Source organism: Myotis davidii, unplaced genomic scaffold, assembly GCF_000327345.1.
Source record: "Myotis davidii unplaced genomic scaffold, ASM32734v1 scaffold1025, whole genome shotgun sequence".
NCBI classification, from domain to species: domain Eukaryota; kingdom Metazoa; phylum Chordata; class Mammalia; order Chiroptera; family Vespertilionidae; genus Myotis; species Myotis davidii.
Window position 1 is genome coordinate 938,773 of NW_006297812.1, and position 8,923 is coordinate 947,695.

Genomic DNA, 8,923 nt, shown 5'->3' on the forward strand with positions numbered 1-8,923 from the left:
TACTGACTTTCCGAGTCTGTGCTTGTGGTTTTCATTGGCAACAGGAGAGTGGGCATGAGGCCAGCTGCCGCGGCAGGACCTGCCTGTCTGCCCAGCACGCGTTCTGCAGAGGCTGGGCTCCAGCAAGCAACAAGTCAAGCATCGTGTAAGTGACGGTTCTAGATGGGAGCTGTGTCCTGCCAGCCTCCCCCTCCCCTCTGAGTCGTTCCTGGAAGTGCTGCCTGGTGCCCTCCTCCAGTCCTACTGTGCGCACCCCATCCTGTGTGTCACTAACTCCCACAGATGCAGACATTCATTTCCCTAATCCACCTGCACTCTCACCCCATGCCCAGAAGCCCCTGCTCCCCTGCCTCTGCCCTAGGTCCACTCTCAGACTGCTGGGGCCACCTCTGCACCCCAAGTCCCTAAGTGAAAAGTCCAGTAAGTGACACGACTCTTCCACTTCTCAGTACACGTACCTGAGCGCTGTAGGGAAGGAGGCGGGACCTGTATGGTACAGTGAACACCAAGAGTCCCGGACCAACGTCCCAAAGACTTATGGTCCTACCCTACTTCCTGGCAGCTGTGTGACTTTGGACAAGTCACTTAGCCACTCTGAGCTTTGGTAGCTGCTTCTGTTAAAACTAGAATAATACAGGCCCAGCCTTCTCCTGTATTGCTGTGAAGATTAAACGACACTTTAGAAGTAAAGGAACTTTGGGAATTACAAAGTGCTACACAGATAGGACATATTGTCAGGCTCCATCTTGAGGTCAAGGGAGTTGACTATGATATCAGCTGGATTACATCTGAGTGGCCTGGGAAGGGGTAAAACGCAGGTCCTTTAAGGAATCGGAGCTGGACCATTTCTGGACCCTGCAGGAAAGGAAATCTTCCTCTTAGATTGTGTTCATCAGACCCAAGAAATGGCTTTTCACGAGTCAGGTGGCTCTTAGCTTACATGAAAAACTGTGCTCCTGAAGCCAAGATAGGTCACTGGCACTTGGGGGGGCTGGAGTGAAATCAATAGCCCCGAGACCCTCACTATGGGCTCAGGGAACCACGTGGGGCTGGAGCAAGCTGGCGGGGCTGTGACAGCGCCGTTGCGCTGGCCCTGCGTGGCAGATGAGTGACAGCCACAGGAGGGGCCAGGACCTGCCCGCTCAGTCCCATCCCGCAGACACACGCACCTGAAGAGGGAACTGAGTGGCACAGGGAGACGGCTTGATGCTAACAGAGCACAGAGAAGGAAATTGGAGGCTGCGAAATGTGCTGTCTGGGGAGAGAATCCTGTGGGGCTTTAAAAATGGAAAGGGGCCCCTGTGCATAACCAGCAGGCTGTCGCCTGGACGGGAAGTCCCGGCCCCTCCTCCCCCTCTTCAGCTGCACTCCTCCTCCCCGGCTCTTGAAAATGGCTATTATACATCTAATCTCTTCCCCTGAGAGTGGGGAATGTCGAATTCTGTTACCATCTTTGCAGCAGCAATGTTCTCTGCTGCGGAGGAGGGTCTGGCCGCACCGGGAGCTCCCTCCTCCCAGGTGGAAAGATGGTCTACATCCCACTGTTCTCCTTCTCCAGTGCGGGGCCGGCCCTCCAAGTCCTGTTACCGCTAACCCGTGGGACACACAGGGCTTCTGGGCGGCATGGAAAAGCCACTTCCGCATTGAAGACGGGCTCACCACTTCATGCCAGGAGTCCCTGCACCGTCCTTCCCACCCTCGGGGTCACGGCTTATTTCGGGGGAGCAGTGCTGGTTCCACAAGCAGAGGCGCTGGCAGGAGGATGTGACCGAGACGGAAGCCGATAGCCACCCGGAGGCCCCACAGAGGCGTGAGGGATCTGTGGTGACAGCCGCCCAGGCAATGTGGCATGGCACTTTAGAGGACAGCAGGCAGGACTGAGGGTCGATGTTGGGAGAAAGTAGCAGGAAGGGGCAGGACATGCTACCCTGGGCCAGGACACTGCTGTCAGCAATTTCCCAGGGATCTGTGAGGACAAGGCCAGATGACATTCGATCTTCCACGGTCTTTTCCAAAATACAGTCCCACTTCCTGAACGCCTGGAAAATGCAGGCTCTCTAGAGGGTCCCGTCATTTACTCTCTCAGCCAATTCACTCCCAGCTCACCCCCTTCCCCAGTGCCAGGGGCTCTCGGTCCTCAGGGGCTGCGTCCTGCGGGCCTGCAGAGAGAGGCTGAGTCCTGCCCATGCCCTGAGCATGTGCTCCGTGCAAGGCACAGTCACGCGTGCCTAGTGATCCTGCCACACAAAGACCCTGAGAGGTAGGTGTCATCTCAGCTTCACTCGCCCAGATTCACAGGACCAATAGGCAGGGGAGCCAGGCTGTGGCCCAGCCTGTGTGTAACTTCTGCACGTAAAACATTCCTCCACTTCCTACACATGGCATCAGGAAGAGGGATCCAATTTCCTGCGCCTCCGTTTCCTTTCTTACAAAGTGGGAGCATTTGTAAGATACCTATGGAGTTCTGTGGATTGGACAGAACATATGAATCCCCTGGCATCGGTCACTGGAAAAATAGAAGGCATTAACTTAAGTGACTATTATTTTTAGGCAAGAAATTACCATGAACACACTATCTGCCCCCTCCCACCCTCACATTTCTGCTCATCCTTTTAATGCAGGCAAGTGCTTACCTGGCTGTCCCGTCTGCCTTTTCCTCTTTCCTGTACCTGGTGGCAAACATAGGGATCCTTCAAGACCCAGCTGCCTGTTAGCTGCCTGCCACCTGCCTTCCCCTCCTCCCTCTGAGGTACCAGACCAGGCGGGTTGAGGTTTGAGCGCACCCAGGGCTCACCAGCGGTGGCAGTGTGCCTGGCCAGGGACCTGTGACGGGGGCATTTATATCAGCAAGGCCTCATGGGCAGTGGACTGGGAGCCAAACACTGAAGGGCCATAGTTGCTAACGTCCCAAAGTCCTCTCCCCAAACAGATATCATCTGTTTGTCTTTAAAACCAGGAAAACCTGTTGATTCCCAGGACTGCATCTCCAGTACACATACATCAGGACATCTGTAGTTCTTTCTCAGCAGGCCCCGGGGCGGAGGTCCCCAACCCCTGAGTGCCCTGGAAAGGAGGCATGTTAACAGCAAGACAGGCACCTCATCACCTCGGGCAGCTCCAGGCCTACCGCTGCTGGCTGCTCCTGTCAGGAAAGTGCCAGGCTTCTGTCATCTGAAGCCTGTGGGTGACTTTTTTAAAAACAAGACCTCAAATTTTTATCTCAATTTCAAAACAGCCAAATGAAGAATGGGTTCTCCCTGGAGGCATTCTGCCCCTGGGGCTGGTTTTGCCCTGGGCCAGGCTCAGATTCCTCTGGATGCTCAGCTCTAGTTGGGAGTGGGGAGGGGCCTTGGGTGCCAGCAGTGCGAGCAGCACCTGTGCTCCCATCGCAGTGGGTTGAAGGGAGGTGCTCCGTGTGAGGTGCCGTCTGCCGGACAAACCCATTCAGCTCAGCCTGAGCAGCATGCCCCTTGTCACATGTCTGCCTATGGCTTCATATTTGCACTTTAATCTTCAGTAGCTCCATCTACTCATTTAGATCCCTCACTTCCCCCTCGAGCCTCGAGTCCATGCAGACACACACATGCACTTGCAGATGAATTTCTACCTGTAAAAACAGGTGAGTTCATGTGCAACGGAAGTTAGGCTAGATCAAAGCACAGATAATGAGAACTATTGGAGTGGGTGTTGAGGACGAAGGCTTCTAGAATACCCAAGATGAAAATAATTTAGGGACCATCCAATTTCAGTATCTGTTTTATGGGAACCCATCTGACTTTATTTGCTAAATATAACACAATGCTTAAAAATATGTAGTCTGCACACCCCGCCTCAATTTATACATAAGGAAATCAAGGCGAGCTATCTCCCAGGGGCAGAAGCCTCTGAACCAAGGGGGCGGAGAACTAGGGTCAATTCTCAAGGCAGCCACTGGGAGGCAGTAAGTGCAGTGGCTCAAAGCCCAGCTCCACCTCGTATGTCACTGAGCCCCTTCGTTGCCTGGTCTATAAAAGGTGGGGGTGGACAAGTACAATACTGACTTCATGAGTTTGTCCTAAGGATTAAATGGGAGGATTTCTGTAAAGCTCTCAGCTTCCTTCTGGGCACTTGTAGCCCAGGAAACGGTGGCCACTGTGGTCCTTAGAGTGGAGTTGGCTGCCTCATCAATGCCCCGGCTGGCCATCCGTGTGTGCTCTTCCCAGAGTTCTTAAATATGGGGATTTTTATAAGGATTGGAAGGATCTGACTCAGCCAGAAGATGGGGGATAGCGAAGTGGGCTCCCAAGTTCAATGCCATCCGGGATATAGACCGCCAGTAGTAGAGAGCTGGGCTGTGGAGTGTGGCAGTGGGAGTCCTGGTGTGGTGGGGGGCATGCGCAGGAGAGCATGAAGGATTCAGACCCGTGTTCACAGAACTTGGCACTGCATTATCAATGTCAGGGGGAAATAAGAAAAAGACAGGCACCGGATTAGGCTAACTTGCATTATAGTAATAGCCTCTGGGCAGATTTCCCTGTCTCGCTCCGAAGTCTAAGCCATCCTGCATACTGAAGCGGAATAATCCTCTTAAACTCCACTTCCATTATGTCGCACCCCTTCTCGGGCACCTTCTCCCAACTGCCAGCAAAATAAAGGGCAGACTCCTCTGCTGGTGCACGTGCACGTGGTGTATTGTGTGTGTGAATGTGTGGGTGTGTGGTGTCGCCGGATAAAGGCATAAAGAGAGCATAGCGCTTTTTGAATTTTCTAAAATTTTGCTGATCAAACACTCACATTATCTTAAACTACCCTAAGAATTATGTTCATTCCTTGTACTGAGGAGGAGTAAGAGCTATGATCCATAAGTTTTAGGTATAATTTTATATGAGCATATCTATGATTACCCCTCAAATATTAACAAAGCCACACATGCCTTTGCCCATCACCCATCCAGTGTGATCTCTCTGAGCCTCACCTTAGTCAGCTTGGTTTCAGGGTCACATCCTGCCGCACCTGAGCTAGCCAGTCTTCAGCAATGACCCAGGGTCCCCTGTCCTCGGGGGTCACCGCAGTGCTCCAGCACCTCACGGAAACCTGAGGCCCACTTGTGAGTGACGGCTCCCACCGAGCCCCCTTTTCTAAGGCCAGCTCCCCATGCGTCTGCTCACTCCCACCTGGCACTCCGGCTCTGCTGTCCTTCCTGCCTTCCCTCTCTTTATATCCTGCACATCCTCAGAGCCCTGACACAATCACTGTGGCTGTGCCTTTTACTACAGACTTACAGGTTTCAGCCCCCGCCAATGAAGTGGGTACTGCTATTGTTCTCCCTTTACTCCCTTGACACATGAGGAAACTGAGGAAGGAGAGGGAGGCAACCGTTGGAAGATCTGCGCCGAGGCCATCTGGACACTCTTGCCCTCGGCATGAGCCTCTTCACCACACGGCTCACCCTTCCTCTGCGTCCACGGCGGCGCCTGCACTGGGAAACACTTCCTCTCTGTGTCTTCATGTCTTCTCTACAGCTAGAATTTACATGGCTGTCCCACATAGCATCCACAGGACATGCATGGGATGGTCCCCTTCATGCTTCTCCCGAGCAAATGTGGGGCAAAGGGTCTCGTTCCAAGGCTCACCAGACAGACAGTCTGGTGTTTCCGGCACAGCCCTGCCCCTGCAGCCTGTCTCCGGCAGCCAGGTAATAGCCTCCCACAGAAGCCCTTCTTCAAAGGGCTTTCATGTCAACGCACTCATTTCCTGAGCACAGCGCCGTCAGATCAGAATTATTATTTCCATCGGAGAAACCGGAGGAACCATGGCTGAGCCAGGACCAGAATCCAGCCCTTCCCCGCACCCCACTGCCCACTGCCAGCCCCGCCTCTCCTGCCATTTATATTCTGGCCCAAACAGTCGCACAGGGAAGTAGCCCGTTCTTCTCACCGGCACCCTGAGCGTGAAGGGAAAAATGAAACTCTACCCCCTTTAAGGTTTTATCTGAAAGCCTTGCTAATCCAGCGGCAGCCTGGGAGCTAACAGCTAAATCTCCCCGCTGCCAGGATTACCTTTCCATCTGATCAGCGAGGCACATCCAGGCCTGGATGGAGGTGAGTGTGCGGACAGGTCATTTTCTCTGTGAAATCGGAGGTGCTCGGGTTTCCAGACCCTGCTGTCCTCCCTGGGAGCGGAGGGGGAGGGGAGCCCAGGGGCTGTTACATTAAGCAGCTCCTCAGCCAAGGTCACTTCAATGACAGCTTGATCCTGAAAAGCCCCTTGTTTACTCAAATGCTTACCAAGCACCTCCTTGTGCCAAACACTGTGTTAGACAATATAAAATGACTATGGGGTCCTGGCCAGTGCTGCAAGTGGTTAGAGCAGTGGATCTCAACCTTCCTAATGCCGCGACCCTTTAATACAGTTCATGTTGTGATGACCCCCAACCATAAGATTATTTTTGTTGCTACTTCATAACTGTAATTTTGCTCCTGTTATGAATCATAATGTAAATATCTGATATGCAGGATGTATTTTCATTGTTACAAATTGAACATTCAAAATAGACTCACCCAGGCCGAAAACCGACTTCTGCGCATGGGCCACGAAGTTTCAATCTCACTGTATGTGCACGCCCACACGTGGTATTTTGTGGAAGAGCCACACTCAAGGGGCCAAAGAGCCGCATGTGGTTCGCGAGCCGCGGTTTGCTGGCCACGGGGTTAGAGCATCAGGCCCCTGCACCAGTGGGTCCCCGGTTCGATTCCTGGTCAAGGGCACGTACCTCAGTTGTGAGATACTATCCCTGGTCCCTGTTCAGGGCACGTGCAAGAGGCAACCAATTGATGTGTCTCTATCTGCACATGCAAGAGGCAACCAATTGATGTGTCTCTATCTCATTGATGTTTCTCTCTCTCTGCCCTCACTCCCTTGCACTCTCTCTCTAAAAAGCAATGGTGCCCTATCCTGTTTTGCTCAGTAGATAGAGCGTCAGCCTGCAGACTGAATGGTCCCAGGTTCCATTCCGGCCAAGGGCACATACCTGGGTTGCGGGCTCAGTCCCCAGTAGGGGGCGTGCAGGAGGCAGCCAATCAATGATTCTCTCTCATCATTGATGTTTCTATCTCTCTCTCCCTCTTCCTTCCTCTCTGAAATCAATAAATACATATTTTTTAAACTTTTTAAAAAGCAATGGAAAAAAATATCCTTGGATGAGGATTAACACACAAACAAGACTCTGGTGAAATAGATACTGCCTCCCGGACTCCTATTATAGCAGTAGTGGTATGTGATCAGGGTGAAAAACAAATCGGACACCAGAAAACTTCCATTTGGAGCTAACATGGTCTTGGCTGCTGACCTATGCACCCACATCAGGGATTCAGGAGCATGCACTGAGGCCAGAGGCCTCAGACCCAGCCCTTGGATTAACGGGGGTCACCACTCCGAAGGGCAGGTGTGCAGGTGCCGGGTGCCTGAGAGGGCCGGGAAGCACCTAGGAGTCCTGCCATCTGTCGGCATTACAGAGTTTATAAGTGGAGGGATGGGGTCTGAGGACACGGCCTCTCCTAAATGGTCTTCATTCCTACTGAACTCGGCTGGGACTTTCCTTCCAGGGGCAGGTCGGAAGCCACCAGTCTTGTTTGTCCAACCAGCAGAGCGGTAACCCTCAGAGCACCCATGCATCACCTCTGACAACCATAGTTAGGCCTGGGCTCACCTTTCCCGGGGATGTCTGCTGGGGACCCTGCCTGCATTAAAGAGCTGCCAAAGGTAGGCCCTCGTCCTGGGTGCACCACATCTCCCAGGCTCTGGAGCAATAAAGAAATATGTGTGTGTTTTCTTTTTCTCAGATCAAGTGAAGTCATAATAAATTCAGATCAGGAACTGAAATGGGAATCGTGTTTTGAAATAAGGACTTTCAAATAGCTGGACTGTTAGCTGCTATCGCCGGAGTCACTGACGAAAGAAAACCACTACCTGAGGGCTGATGGGGAAATGTCATTTGTGCTTCCACAGGAGGCTAGAGGACGTGGCTCCACGGGTTCTTTCCAAAGGGCACTCTTGAACCAGCTGGGACCAAGACCGGTCCCAGCCCTGCCCCGCCCTACTACCAACTCAGGCGGACCAGCTCACCTCTCTGAGTCCAGGCCTTTGACTTCTATTTCCTTGTAAACTGGACAATTGGTGTTTGCTTGTCCAGCACCCATTTCCCCTGTTCTGGTTGTGACACCTCAATTTTTCTTGGGGATCCCGGTGCAGGAGGCAACCTGCACTCAATCCCCCGATTAAGACCACATGATCAGGTGCAGCTGATTCTACCCCTGGTTCCAGAGAGGAGCATGAATTCCAAGACATGCCAATCACAGGACTGCCCCTCCCTTTCACCAGGGTGGTTGGCTCAGAGGCGGACATGTGACAAGTGCCAATCATGCCAGAGCAAAGCAGAGGAACCTTTTTTTTCTCTGAGATTATTCAGGGGAGAAACATGAATTGGGAGCCACACTGGTGATGCTGCCATCTTTGAGGAGGGCTTCACTGAGAACGGAGTCAAAATAGAAAAAAAAACAGAACCAACAGATGGAATTAAGGAGACCATTGAGCCCCAGATCCAGCTGTGACTCAGGCTGTCACGGGCTTTCCAGTTATGTGAGATGTCACTCATCATACTCCACACCCAACCCATCTCCTTTATCTTGCTTATGTTCTATTTACCCTGAAAGTATCAGTTTAAATGTTAAGTGCTCCTTTCTTTCCACAACATAGTATCATCCTATATAATAAAACCCTAATATGCAAATTGACTGAACGGTGGAATGACCAGTCGCGATGACATGCACTGACCACCAGGGGGCAGACGCTCAATGCAGGAGCTGCCTCCTGGTGATCAGCGTGCTCCCACAGGAGGAGCACCACTCAGCCAGAAGCCCTGAGCCAGGCTCACAGCTTTCTACCA